The 15306-nt window shown below is 37.3% G+C and overlaps 1 protein-coding gene across 2 annotated transcripts in view; it reads right to left on the reverse strand.

The window, feature by feature from the left end:
• The window catches only part of LOC129725952 (nyctalopin-like), a 296366-nt gene that overhangs the window by 210113 nt on the left and 70947 nt on the right, over positions 1-15306 (reverse strand). The window lies entirely within an intron of this gene.

Consider the following 15306-nt stretch of genomic DNA (forward strand, 5'->3'; position numbering starts at 1 on the left):
GTCTTTCGAAACTGACGTCCAGTAGTATTAAGACCCCTCGGAAATAATTATTAGTATTAGGAAACAGTTTGTTATTGGGTGAACAGTGTTTTAAACAAAAGTAAGCGTTTAGTATTTATGTTAAATGGTATAAAATAAAACAAGAGGAGCTCTTACAAGGGAAACATGACCAACTCATCTTTAATTGAACAATGTTCCTATTTGAATAATTTTATCACAAACATTAACATTAAAACTATATTTTAAATTCTTTCTCAAATATGTTGACACATCATAGGTTGACAAAAAACTATACAAAGGCAACTACAAACCTTCAATAATTCATTTCATGATGATTCGAAAGTTTGAATATATCTGAAATTGAATCATATGTACTTAAGTCCCAGTTATAATTCATTACTGAAATTTTGGGTTTATGAATAATCAAAATAATTTTATCTCGTTAACGGTCAGTCCTACTGTTGAAATATGTTCGACAACTTTATGTTAATTGATGATATAAACAACTTTCCCGAAGAAACAAAATGGCTAGCACCATTTATTCAAAAGATAGATGTCAGCGCCATCTGTAGAAAAAAAAACTAAAGCTGCCTGAATACATTTTTCAAGAAGATGTTTTAATGGTGAACAACATTGCCGAAGATATGAACACTGTGGAAACAACTGTTAGGGAGTTATGAGGTTTTGTCGCGCCAACGGACCAATTTGCCCCACTGTGCGATTCTCAGACGAAAGAAGCGCCAAGAAAAGGATCGTGACCGTGAGGAGCTCGAGCAGTTGTCACGTGCCAGCGATATCCGAAAGTTTTATGAAAAGGTAAAGCAGTCTTGCAGTGGCTATGCGCCGTAAGCCGACATGTGCAACGACCTTCCGGCGAGAGCTGATTTGAAGCATCAGCAACAATCGAACGAGTACCAGCGCCCGTATATTATCTTTAACCAGGAAGTTCATGTGCCAGTGTGAGCCAGGGTTCGTTGGAGACCGAGCCACCTCGGACCAGATCTTTACAAACCGACAGATCGTACAGAAATGTCGCAAACACCACATCACATCTTCATTGACTTCATGGCGGTCTATGATACAGTCGATCAAGAAAAGCTGTGGCATATCATGCACGACAATGACCAACGCGGTTGATCAAGGCCAACATGGGAGCTGCGTAACCGCAATGTTACAGAGTTCGCTCTGTCAAGCGAATGGTCGTGGGTTTCTAATCTTAGTACAAGCAAGCCATTCGATGTTAGAAAGGACTTGAACATGGGTTTATTCTCCGGCTCCCCACCAGTTCTCTTTCCTTCACGCTCATATCTACAATACCATTGTATGACTTCCTTTTAACAAAAATAAATCCCTCTTATCAATAAAACTGGCCAGACGCACGAGGAACGAGGCTCAGTATAGTAGAACAGTAAGCATGTGAAAGAAATGGTAACATCACATTACACAAAAGCACGGATAAAAAATAATAATATGCATGCCACTTCTCAATGACGGTATTGCTAACAATGAAAGTGCGGGATACAGCAGACACCCGGGCATTTCTCAGAATAGATCAACGATTCTGGTCGCAGTGAGGAAGTCCATACAGGAAAACCTAAATTAATCCACCTAGCGGTCAGACTCAGCCTTTCTCATTCAAACTTTTTTTTTGTAAAAATAGATTTACATGAATGCCTAAATCCAATAAAGGTATATTCACTCTTTGGGTTCTAAAATATTGCTGTTGTATTGAAGTGTAAAATATGAAATTTGACGTAATGTTAGTGCTTAAGAAATAGCGAAATAAAGAAATGACTCTCAATTTCGAACAAATTAATCATGAGCGATACCGGGAACGTTTGAATAGTACGATACCACATTTGAATCATGTTGAGGTCATATATATTGATCAAAGCAGGTATAGTTTTAAATAGTCTTTAAATTTCTTTTCTTTCCAAAACTTTTGAACCACATATCAAATTGTTATGAAGTTTGTTGTTTGTAAGTTTGAGAGATGACTCGTTCGTATGACACAAGATATGTTCAAATAAGTCGTGTGATCTTTGAGATAATAGACATTCATTGTTTTTATGATTAAATACATAACGGTTGGAATAAAAATACGATTATAGTCAAATAAAATGGGAACCTACAGGAAAGCCAAACTTTTCATTTGACACTAAGATTATTGAATTTAGTCCAGCCATTTTTGAGAATACACGTGAATTTAAAAAGTCACCGGAACATGTTTCTTTTCACAATTTTTGAACCACGTGTTTAATCACTATAAAATTCATCAATTAACCTTTAACTAGCCCGTTCATTTGATACCAATTTTGTTCAAATCGGTTGTGTACTTTCTGAGATAATGAAGTTTCGTGATTTTCATATTTTGATACATTACAGACAAAGTAACAGACCGATTAAGTTGAAATTCAATAGGGTGTTATGAGGCAGCCAGACCTTTCATTCGACACTAATTTCGTGGAAATCGGTTCAGCCATCTCTGAAAAAAGTGAGTGAGTTTGAGTAGTCTTCGGAATATGTTTCTTTTCAAAGCTGGATTTAACATTTTTAAACATAACAGGCAAAGTAATAGTCCGATTGCTAAAAAAATCAATAGGGTCTTATGGGGTAATTAGACCTTCCAAATGACACTGATTTTGGGGAAATTGGTTCAGCCATCTCTGAGAAACATGAGTGAGATTAAACACTCTACAGAACACGTTTCTTTGAATAACTTCTGAACCACACGTTAAATCTTCATGAAACTCAAAAGTTAACCCCCCCCCCCCCCCCTTGGAGCACTTTTATACCTTTGGTTTTTCCAATGATTGCTATACCTTTCTAGGAGAAAGGCGAAAAAGCCACACATGGTGCGTGTTTTCGGGATACTTTCGAGTTCCTTTGAATCGAGCAGAGGGTTAAGATAAGGTGATGGACTTTCCTCTTTTCTGTTCAACATCACATTTAATGATGTGAACAGGAGGGCGGACATCAACACGATTGGAACGATTTTCACAAGGTCGCTTCAGCTTTTGGGTTCCGCGGATGAGTTTGACGTCATAAGACATAGCTTTGAGCGGAAACCTACGCCCGATAGAAAACTGAATTGGACTTCGAAAACTGAATTGTCTGTGTCGAAAACGATATACATGAGGGCGAGAGCCTCAAGGGAGAAGAGCATCAGGCTCAACTCACGTCTCTGTTGACGGCGATGAGCTTGAGGTAGTCGATGAGCTTGTATATTCGGGGTCGCTGGTGACTGCGGACAATAAAACCAATAAAGAGACCCAGAGATGCATGCAGACTTGAAATCGTGCCTACTCTTCATTTCGAAGGACACTTCAATCGAGTCCAGTGCGATGACGCACAAAGTTGACCCTGTACAAAACATTAATAAGACCGGTTATCCTCAACGGAATCGAGACAACCACGCCTCTCGTGGAAGACTTTAATGCCCTTGTAGTTTCCGAACGGAAGATGCTGCGGACTATTTGTGGTAGAGTACAGACGGACGACGCAAAATGGTCTTTAAAAGTGATGAGCGTCGTTACACCAAAGATTACCGTGGAACAACCAATTTGTCTGCCACGTCTAAACTATTCGAGATAATTGTGAGCTCTGTTGCATTAAATTGCGCACGCAACTACATTATTATTGGTGATCTGTGACAACGAATCTGATGAATTCCACGTCGAATTGCATCTCAGGACTGTAGCGTAAATCACAAGTTGTTTACACGGACCTAAAAGCTGTTTTTGATCGATTCGATCATAAAATGCTGTTGAAAAAAATTTCCCGTCTGAGTGCTTCATCTCGGTTCGTTAAGTGACTTGAATCATTCCTGCGCAATAGAATTTTGCAGGGTAAGCTACGATACGGTGTTTCGTGTACCATAGGGTAGTAACCTAGGGCCGCTTCTTTTTAATATTTTCTTCAACGATTAGTTTACGTCGATGATTTGAAAATATACTTAACGATTCACAACAATTTTATATACATTTGTGACGTGGTGTAAACTAAACTCTGATTCTAAATACTGCAAAATGTGATGTGATAACATTTCATCGCACTCAAACACCAATCATTTTTAGCTATACTGTCAACGGGAAAGCGTTGCGTGAGTTCGATTATGTATTGGAATTATTCCTAACCAAAAGCTGACTATTGTTAAACACCGTGTTACAGTTGTTTTGAAAGAAAGTAGGCAACTGGCTTTTTGTTCTATGCTTATAAATCAACACCATCGTACAAATTTTGGTTATTGTGAATCTCCTGCGTTTAGTGTGAGAGCCTTCATAAGTTTCGAGCAACTTTTTGAGTTTGGTGGACCTAGTCATATTTTTAAACATTTAATACATAGCTAATTGTAAAAACTTTCAATGGTTCTCTAAATTTACATTAAAACTTTATGGCGCCACATGGCACACAGAACGCGAAACAATGGGCTTTTTAAGGAGTGAATTTGGTAAACAATTTGTCTCTCGTTTCGAAAAAAAATTTTCTGTATGTTCACCACTAAAATTCCAAATAGAACAATTCAAGTAACCGTAACAACCAAACATATTCCAATAATTTTCAGATCGCTTACTTCCACAATTGATCGAAAAGCTCTCATTAATAACCTGTAGTCTATTATTATAGTTCACGCATGACAATGACAATGCTCTATGTCAAAAAATGATTACCTAATGTTGATGTCAAGGCCGTTTATTATCGTTCTGTTAAATGAAATTATGACCAACTCTGACATAAGGCGTACATCAATATCTGACAAATGTGTACATGTTAATCAGTCACAGTGTTCATATGTGGTCATCCATACCTGCAAAGAAAACAAACAGAAAAACGGAATTATTTTTCCACCTGGCTTCAATAAATGTAAGGTAAATTCATAATAAAACAGACAAAAGTTTGAAGACAAGGGTCAAAATTGCAAGAATCAGCTTAATTTTACTGAATCAGTTAGAAATTCCTGAGAAAGGTAATCAAACAAATTATCTTGGAGACTTTTACCACAAATATCAAAAAAATGGTAATGGTGATACTATTATACTTATTACGTTACGAACTCTAGATGAAATGAATATTATTTTCTACTATTTTTCAGTTGAAACGTTAACTCACAAAATTGATACCATAACATTTATATTTTTTATACAGTTCAGACAAGTTGCAGTAAATGGTGTGTATATCACATTACCATGGAAGCAGCTAAGTTTTAGCTGAACGCTGAAGCCAATGTAATTAAAGACTGGGCAATAATGAATAACAAAACCCGTCAAAGCAAAATTTCATGTATCTTACAAGAAATGCACAAATATATTTCAGCTTTAGCTGACAAAGTGAACTCTATTGATCACACAAAAAATTATCAAGAAAGTGTAAAAAGCTAAACTCTCTGGGAGGATCGAAAGCTTTATCATAGGAATAAGCAAAAGCACTAAAATAAATAAATAAAACTGAATTGCTAGAAAGGCGTACGTTCAACAATCAGAAATAAAATAAATTACGAGTTTGAAAAAATATTTACTAACAAGCTGTTACTTCTATTTTTGAGCTTGTTGTGGAGAAACAAGTGAAATCATGTATTTGAAATAAAAATAGCTCTGAACTGAGAAGAACTTAATATATCGAAATATTTCGAATATCAATGTTCGAAATTAGGAGAAATCATGGAATCGAAATTTCTGTGCGTGTTTTTAATCGATTATAAAGTGATTGCCAACTCGTAAGCTATGATCCTTGTCTAATTTTATTCGACGAATGACATAAAAAACATAACTTTTTTCATTAAACGTAATAATGCGATAATGTCGGTTTCAGCTGAAGTAGGTATACACATTTTATCAATTTTGTTTTATTTTGCAGCTTTTTTTCGAATCTGAGTTCACGGGTGTCACCTACGCTAAAGTTAATGACATAGTCTTGAATTTATTGCAACTATTGCTTCTAGAATTAAAAAAAATAATGAAGAGATAAAAGGATATATTGCTTGAACATCATCCAGTTAACCGAAAAAGTGTGTGAATGTCTGAAAATTTTGTTACAAGCTACCTGCGCCTCCATTGAGAACATTTTTAGATCGCTTTCGCTGCATAATATAAGAGAAATCGTGCAATATTACACTACACCCACAGTCCTCGCCCGGATCTGATTGCTGATAATTACACCAAAGCCACAAGTTTTTTTCGATAATGTTAGGAGTTGATCTAATATTCTATATCCTAATAAAAAAAATAATCCAAATTCTGAGAAGAGCTTTAGATTTTGGTTGATAATAAACGTTGTAAAGTTTAATTTCATAGTAATCTGTATTTGTACGGATTGAAAATAAATGTACGATTCGATGGAACATTACATTTATTTTTAATTTAAATATTGTATCTTGGGAAACACTATGAACTTCCTTTGTATTTCGAAAACAAAATGACACCTAATAAGCCCGCGAAATTTTTTCACACTTGCAGAATGAACTGAGAAGAACTGTTACTAAATTAAAGATATATTTTACATGAAAAAATATTTTTGCAGCATAGCCGAAGCAATCGATACGTTCTTTCAAACAACATGGTGAAAACCAGTACAACACAAGCTTAACACTGATGAAACAACAAAAAATAAAAGTTTTTAACCTGATAAAATTGAAATTGTCAATTTTCCAGCTCAAACAATATTTCGCAATCCTCTAATGAAAATCATAACTGCATTATATAGAATACCTTTGATAGCCGTATTATTACCCGCAACCTCCCAACGATGAGTGCCTTTTCTGTTTAAAAAAAAAAAATCCCTTGTCCCTCATTAGCTTCTTTACGAAACACTCCAACGATGGAAGGCTGCCGTGCTCCCCGAGCAACGGTTTGCGAGCACATAAAGGTGAAATCCTAATTAGGAGAATGGCAGGAAGAAACAGCAAACAAGAGCATCTTGAAAATGAAAGGAAAACGGAAACCCCCACGGGAGTGCAAACACTCATTAATCCAGGCTCATGCGAGAAACAAAAAAATTCCCGGTTGCCAGCGGCAACCATTCTGTTGTTTTCTACGGTCGGTATGGAACACAATCACACAAACCCACTTAGCGTTTTTGTAGAGCGTGTAAATGGAGTGAAATGCATTTTTCATAATGAACAGGCCGATTATTTAACAGTAGAATAAAAGGCAAATAAAAGTTTTCAATCACCAATCAAATGTTTATTTTCGTTTGACTTTCATTATTACCAAAAAAAAAAAAAAAATTCGCACAATCCTCAATATTTCCTACATCAAAAGGATCTAGAAAGCATTAAAAATAACCCAAAGTTAATTCCAACAAACGACGACATGTTTACACACACAAAAAAAAAAACCCACAATCAACCCACCGCGACAAACCCCCCGGGGTCGTACGGGGGTGGTCGTATCAACCAGTGCAGGGTCGAGTTGCTGCCCGAAAGCTTTTCTCGGGCCAGCCGAGCTTGACTCACTTATTGCTCGGGTGCTGTTTTAATAATTTTAATATTCAAGTGTGTTCTCATATTACACTCCAAGGATCAAGGATATTTGTTCCTCTTTCAAACCGCCTCCATCAACACGTCGCGTTGCGTTGCAGCAAAGCGAACGGCAAAGGAACGCTGTCGTTGTGATGCCGGAACATAGTTTAAAAACGTTATGCGACCCCCACTGGGCTTGATATGGGAGTAGGTTTGTTATGAGCACGAATAAAGCTCGTTAGAGTCGTGGAGCAAGAGTTTGAGGATGGGAAAGGATGTGCAGTGTGATCCCATCGAGTGTGGGCTGGTAAGAATAGGAATGCCAACAAAAATATGTTCTTTTAAATGTTGCCGTTTTCATAGGAAGGAACGAGTGCAGCAAATGGATGCGTTTGTTCCTTTTAGGAAGGATCCTTTGAAGTGGATGGGGTAGAATTGAGAGGAAAAAAAACGAGATTGAGAGCTCAAGCGTTTCCCGCTTGGCCACCGATCTGATGCGGGGATACCATCAAGGGAAGGATCATTGTTGGAATGTGTTTTCTTCAACGCGCCTTTTACTGTGAACGAATGATTGGAATAGCTTTCTCTTCAATTTGCCTTGCGTGGATGCTTGTTCCGAAACCTCCGAAAAGCAGATTTGGCTACCGCATGCTTTCACGTTTCCAGCCCGATGTTGGGGCTGGTGGTTCGTCCTGTCGGCGGGGCGGCAAAGTGCGGCGAATGGTTTGCTGTTTTGGATGCTCTTGCCCGGTGTACATAGTTTTGAAGTGGTTTTGCTTTCCTTCGCGTACACACTCATATTCGCTACATATGCATAGAGGTACACATAGACACACCAACATGCCCGATTCGTTGTTTTATGCAAATGGGTTGTAGTCATTTGGGATTTAAATTTTTGAGCTTGGGATAATGGATATGGCTCGTTTTGAGAGTTTTGCAGTTTACTTTTTTTTACTGCACAAGTTTCAAGCTTATGTTTTGTGCATTCAACATAATGAAAAACAAAATTGTTCATGGTTGACTATGAGCAGCACGGCTGGAAGCAGAAACGTAGCCTTCTAGCAAACCTGAAATTCATTGCCCGTAATGGAGTTTGCGACAGGCAGCCTAGTTTTTTTATAAGTTGCGATGAAAGTGTTTTTACCTATTTTAACCATCATAAAAAATTTCTTTGTTACCTCTCTTCGAGTAAATGTTTGCACTTAAAAACGTTACAGAACTTTGGAATGACAGGCCTTGATTATATGTGATGATAATTGCAGTCATTCATAGTTTCAAGAAATCGTTTGATTCAATATTGTTAGGGTTTTATTCAAAATGTATAATATTTCAAAATTTATTCAAGTAAAATATCTCCACACATGCAATTTTCAAGAGAAACACAAAACCGTAAAAAAATCGCAAGATAACACGTGAACTTTTTATTTATTTCTGCATTTTATTCAAAACTATCGATTATCATTTTGTTGAAACCACATGTTTCCGAAATGTATTCAACTGTAGAATCGTCAAAAAAAAACTCATTATGAACATTTCCTGAAGGTGAAAATTTTCTGTTCAGAAACCAGAATCCATTCCCAAATTTCCAGTTTCTCGGATACAACTTTCGGTGGTCAAATGCAACCCAATGAAACTAGAATGATACTTAAGGGCGGGAAACCGATTCTAGATACCATTTTGAAATACAAGATGGCGACTCGGTGTCTTGAAAACATCCTAGAATCAAATAACATCCGATATAGGATTATCCAGAATTAGGTTGACTTCATAATCTCGAATCCGACCCCAGACGCCATTTTGAAAGAGGTTTGTGGGACAGCCATAAAATTGCCAAATACCCAATGTAAGTGTTTCTAGAGTCTGGATAATGCCCTGAGGACAATATCTATAATATATAAATAATAATATTGCGGAAAAATTTTGAAATCCAAAATGGCGATTTCCAGTTTTAGGAGTATACCCTAAAATGCCCAAATATTATCCAACAAGAGTATCTTCCGAATCGAGAAGTTATGAAGTAGATAAACGACTCCAACGGCATTTTTAAAAGCAAGATGGAAACTTCTGGTTCCTCGGATGCGGCCCAAAATGGCAAAATACCAGCTATACAAAATATTCTCGGTCCCAAAATGAGATGAGAGGAGAGAAAACTGCCCAAAATACCGTTTTGAAATCCTACATGAGTTTCAGTTTCCGGACCCAAGTAACACACGATGTTATAGAATAGTTGACGTTACCTATTCCATGACATCTCTATCACCAGAAAAGCGCATAAATTGAAGGCTTATAGCACAAGTACCGATACTATATGAAGTAGGTATTACATAACTGCATCAAAGCAAGCCAATTTGATAAAAATGCGGTAGCAAAATACATCTCGAGTACTAGTACGACAATCCGCAAAGCTGTTGCTATGACAACTGTTAACCAGCGCAAGCGCAAATGTGTTGTTATGCGCAGTGCAACTAGATCGACAATCGTTTTTATTAGTTGCTGTTTTAATTGATTATAATAAAAATTCAACCTTTCAAAATGAGTTGTTTCTTTTGCTTGTATATTCAAATGGTGTATGCATAGTTTCAAGGCTATCTGGACACGTTATCTAGAGTTCAGTCTAGAGGGGAAAAGCACCATCCAATAAGCGAATTTCCAGTGTGGGGATGAAGCTCACAAACTGGTTTTGAGATACGAAATGGCGACTTCCGGTTTCTATATAACACTCTAAATAACCATATAAAATTATTTGTTGGTATATCCACTCTGTGCGTTCTTATTGATTTTCAAGGGATAATTGGTCAATAAGACGTGAAATATAACTGTTTATTGTTCAACATGAACGTGATATTTGGGAAGTAAGTTATAGTAAAGAGGCAATGATATATAACGAATAAATTTTAAATTTTCTGATCTTGTTCTTGTCTTGTCCTTGTGTTATCCTTGTCTTGTCTTTGTCTTGTCCTTGTCTTGTCTTTGTCTTGTCCTTGTCTTGTCCCTGTTCTGTCGTTTTCTTGTCCTTGTTTATTATTCGTCTTTGATTTTGTCTTTGTCTTTGTCTTTGTCTTTGTATTTGTCCTTGTCTTTGTCTTTGTCTTTGTCTTTGTCTTTGTCTTTGTCTTTGTCTTTGTCTTTGTCTTTGTCTTTGTCTTTGTCTTTGTCTTTGTCTTTGTCTTTGTCTTTGTCTTTGTCTTTGTCTTTGTCTTTGTCTTTGTCTTTGTCTTTGTCTTTGTCTTTGTCTTTGTCTTTGTCTTTGTCTTTGTCTTTGTCTTTGTCTTTGTCTTTGTCTTTGTCTTTGTCTTTGTCTTTGTCTTTGTCTTTGTCTTTGTCTTTGTCTTTGTCTTTGTCTTTGTCTTTGTCTTTGTCTTTGTCTTTGTCTTTGTCTTTGTCTTTGTCTTTGTCTTTGTCTTTGTCTTTGTCTTTGTCTTTGTCTTTGTCTTTGTCTTTGTCTTTGTCTTTGTCTTTGTCTTTGTATTTGTCCTTGTCCTTGTCTTTGTCTTTGTCTTTGTCTTTGTCTTTGTCTTTGTCTTTGTCTTTGTCTTTGTCTTTGTCTTTGTCTTTGTCTTTGTCTTTGTCTTTGTCTTTGTCTTTGTCTTTGTCTTTGTCTTTGTCTTTGTCTTTGTCTTTGTCTTTGTCTTTGTCTTTGTCTTTGTCTTTGTCTTTGTCTTTGTCTTTGTCTTTGTCTTTGTCTTTGTCTTTGTCTTTGTCTTTGTCTTTGTCTTTGTCTTTGTCTTTGTCTTTGTCTTTGTCTTTGTCTTTGTCTTTGTCTTTGTCTTTGTCTTTGTCTTTGTCTTTGTCTTTGTCTTTGTCTTTGTCTTTGTCTTTGTCTTTGTCTTTGTCTTTGTCTTTGTCTTTGTCTTTGTCTTTGTCTTTGTCTTTGTCTTTGTCTTTGTCCATGACTTGCTTTGCCCTCGTTTGTCTTCTTCTACTTGTCGTGTTCTTGTCTTGTCTTTTTTTATCCCTTGTCTTGTTTTTGTTTTCTCCTTGTCTTGTCTTATGATTTTTGTCTTCGTTCTATCTTCGTCTTGTTCTTGTGATGTCCTTGTGACGTCCGTATCTTGTTTTAGTCTTATTTTTACGTTGTGCTCGTTTTATCTTTATCTTTATCGTGTTTTTCCTTGACGTACTCGTGTGTCTATTTTGTTTATGTTTTACTTTTTTTTTCAAATATAATATAATCGAATCAAATTTACCATAGGTTCCACCATCTTCAAAGTTGGTTTCCGAGAATGTTGTACAAACATGAATCTTTTATTGTAAATGTTTGGGTGTTTCGCGTTTCGTAATAACCAAAGAAATTTTTTGCATTAATGTTCAGCACAATACTGATATTTTATTTTTGAACTTTCACCTTTTTTACGTTTCGCAGCACTCCTTAAGTACCGTGGAATGGGTTGAAATTGATCAGTGGGGTGAAATTGATCACGTGAAAATTCATGATTAAAAAAATACTAATCAAAGGTATTGCTTTTACAACACTAGGCAATGTTAACGTGTCCTTAAACGCAACTTTTGCATGATTCACTTACCTGTCAAAGTTAACCCTTGCATGCCCAGTGCAATTGTTCATATTTTCGAAAAATTCTTCTAACTCAGTCAAAACTCAATCAAACTTGATCAAACAAGTTTCCAAATAACAAAAAAACGTATTGAATTTACCTAAAGCAATCTTAGCTGAGGGTTAATTACGTTAAATTTGGAGAAGTGAGTAAAGTTTGATAAAAGTTCAAAAAATGTAATTTTCAACAATTGTCATTCCATACCATTAAAGAAAAACTGATGAATTCGCAGGTAACCACAAAGATTTTAATTTCAGAGCTAGTTTTTGAGCTTTTGCAACCAACCGAATTGAAATCGGTCTAACGACGATCAAATATTTTTATTAATATATTAATATTTTTCAGAATAGAAATCATCATTTATCTTTAGCATATCGAAAAAAAGCACATTGCCAAAAGAATGTATGGATTTCAATGGTGATCAATTTCACCCCAATTTACCTCATAGTACCTTATAGAATTATCGAATTTATTTCATGAAGTAGACGATAGAAATTTCACCAATAACCATAGAGGTTTACTGGAGCACATACCAGTACTTGTTTTAAAATTGTTATAAAAATTGATCAATTTCACCCCGTTCATGGTAACTGCTAAATTCCAGAATAATTTTTTACAACAATTAAGAAAACGACAGTCTTTGATCGAATTCTAGGTTATTTTGTCATGGCCTTGCTATTCAAATAACTCCTCATACGGTCATAAACCAGCAGACAAATTGATTGACTATACATTATCAATTTATTGACTCACGTAAGCCACTGTCCAATTTAGTTCGAAGCAAACGTCGCATCTTTCTGGTTTCGATTTCTCCACACAGAAAAAAAAGTATCGCAATCTATCCTGACGGAAACGCGTACTTATCTATCACGTACCTCTACATCAGCAGGAAATAGGAGACCTACTCAACGAACCGCAAATATTTTAACTCCACTCGAAGCTTTCACCTGTGCCTGGATTGCTAACGGTTGGCTTTCAACTCCTACGCTGGTTCTTTTCCGACAGAAGGTGTCAATTTCAGGGAGCACAGAAAGTGCAGCTATACTGCGAAGGCATTAAGAAGCTCTCGGAGGAAAAGATAAACAAATGATATACTTCTTGCGTGGGGAAATGGACGCTCAAGTAACAACCATCCCAGAAGCGATGTGCGGTGATATGATGAGACAGACTTTTCATGAAAAAATAAAATTTCAAACACGTCTCTCCCTGTGCGGCTTGATAACTACATTTGATTACATGCATTTAGCTGTCAGATGTAATCGCTCCTGATGCGGTTGTGAATCAGAAGACCAACAACCGCAGGGGAACACGCCTTCGCTTGTGTCCCGGGCTTCTGATTCAAGTTCACTGGCGGATTTTCATTCAGTTTTGTAACGAGCAGTAAATATTTTATTGCCTTGTGCATACATTTTCCCCCGTCGCGTCGCGTCGTCGTTGGCGGCAGTTTGTCAGCCCATAAGAGCAAGTCCTGCACGTCCCATCTTGCAGCTAGCGCGCTACTCTAGCTATTGCGGTTCTACGTGAAATAGGGAAAACATGAAAAGCACGGTGGAAAGAAAAAGCGCGGGAAAAAATCATTTCCTGCGATATTTTCGCGATATCAGCTGGGGGGACGCGAGACTGTTGGGGAAAGGCAAAACTGCTGAACAAACAAGGTGTCTTCATGAATTCTTGATGCGGATTGTTTGATTTGGTAAAACCCCGTGGCAGAACTTTGCAGCCAGGTCGCGGGTGTGCTCTCGTGTTCGAGCAATTTGTCATCGGCAATAGCAATCGGCCCGATTTTGATGAGCAGATTGTCTGGTTCAATTTTCAGTCACGAATTGAAACAATGTTAGAGTAATTTGTTTGACGGGGTGTCAATAAAATTTTTAAAAGGGACTCTTGAGGGTCGAAATTAGTTCTAAACAATAGAAACTGACTTCTTATGGTTGGGATGGGTAGTTTTTGATATGTTTTATCTGTGGGAAAAGGAGCTGGACCTCTTACTTTAGTGGTGTAATCGCATGAGCGACAGGCGAATAAAATTACATTTACTTCGACACAGGTTTAATTTACACTCGTACATCAAACAACTGTCCGGCGGTTGAAGTTTTACTTGACAGCACACCGGCAACAAAGGGAATAAGGAGTGGTATGCAAAAGTGCCTCTCGGGGCAGAACATGCCACTTCACTTTGGTACCGCATTAATAATTCCAGCTGTCCATATGCCACTCGTTGAAAGGGACAATTTAATCAGCCTGTTTCAGAATTGTCCAAACATAGATGGATGTGGACTATTTGTACACGGAAAATTGGATTGTTAAAGTACAAGTGGGTTGCTGTTGTAATTGAAAAGGGTCAAACTTTCACTCGATTGCACTTTAAGAGGAATTTCGATATAGTATATAAAAAGAAATAAATAATTTCTCATGGAATCGACCATAAAATTTGATCATTCAGATCAAAACTCGACACACCAATACTTCTTTCCTTGCGTAAGCCATAATTTTCAACAATAGCAATGCATAATTCTGTTAACAATCATAGTTTTCCCAACAACCGGTGCGGTCATGTTCGAACGTATCCTTTCTCTCATCAACTCCAAACAAGCAATTCAATTTCATATTGCAACGGCTTAAGAACGCATTACTATAAACACATTCACATACACAGTGTGTGTACAACTCACGTAATTCGTTTTCTCCTAAACTACTCATCCAGGAATACATTCTAATTATTATGCAAATCGGAAAACACAGCTTCTACCAGCGCACGGGCGGTTGGGCCAAACCAGATGGAAAAGGTTCTCCTCAACCATAAGCACCGTGCTGCAGGCAACCATCCGAAATAATAACAACGACAGCGGCAACCTCGTAACGAGAAGCTTTTCTTTTCATTTCCAAGGGCGAGAAATCCTCCGGCGAATATCCTTCACACTCTTGCATGCATACTGCCAGCACGAGTGAGTGGCCGGTTGGAGCTGGTCGATGATGCTTGCTTGCCCCCATCTCTAAACAAGCAAGCAGCAGCACCTGGCGACCAATTTGTGATGATATAGTTTTATGCTCCATCCTACACCAGTTCGAGTCGAGTCGAGTCGAGTCGGTTGCGATGTAACGCTGCTGCTGCTTGCCTTGTTCAACAATTCCCGAAACAACATCATCCAGCGCGTGTAGCATCCCTGCCGGTCGTCATCGTGGAACATCAGCCGAACGTGTTACTGTTAATACCTGGAAGCAAAACTGTTTACCTTTATTATATCGTCTTTTCATTTCGGATTCGAGCTCGGCTTGTGGTGGATTTTCCATTGGTTT

The sequence above is a fragment of the Wyeomyia smithii genome, chromosome 2 (assembly GCF_029784165.1).
Source record: "Wyeomyia smithii strain HCP4-BCI-WySm-NY-G18 chromosome 2, ASM2978416v1, whole genome shotgun sequence".
NCBI lineage: Eukaryota > Metazoa > Arthropoda > Insecta > Diptera > Culicidae > Wyeomyia > Wyeomyia smithii.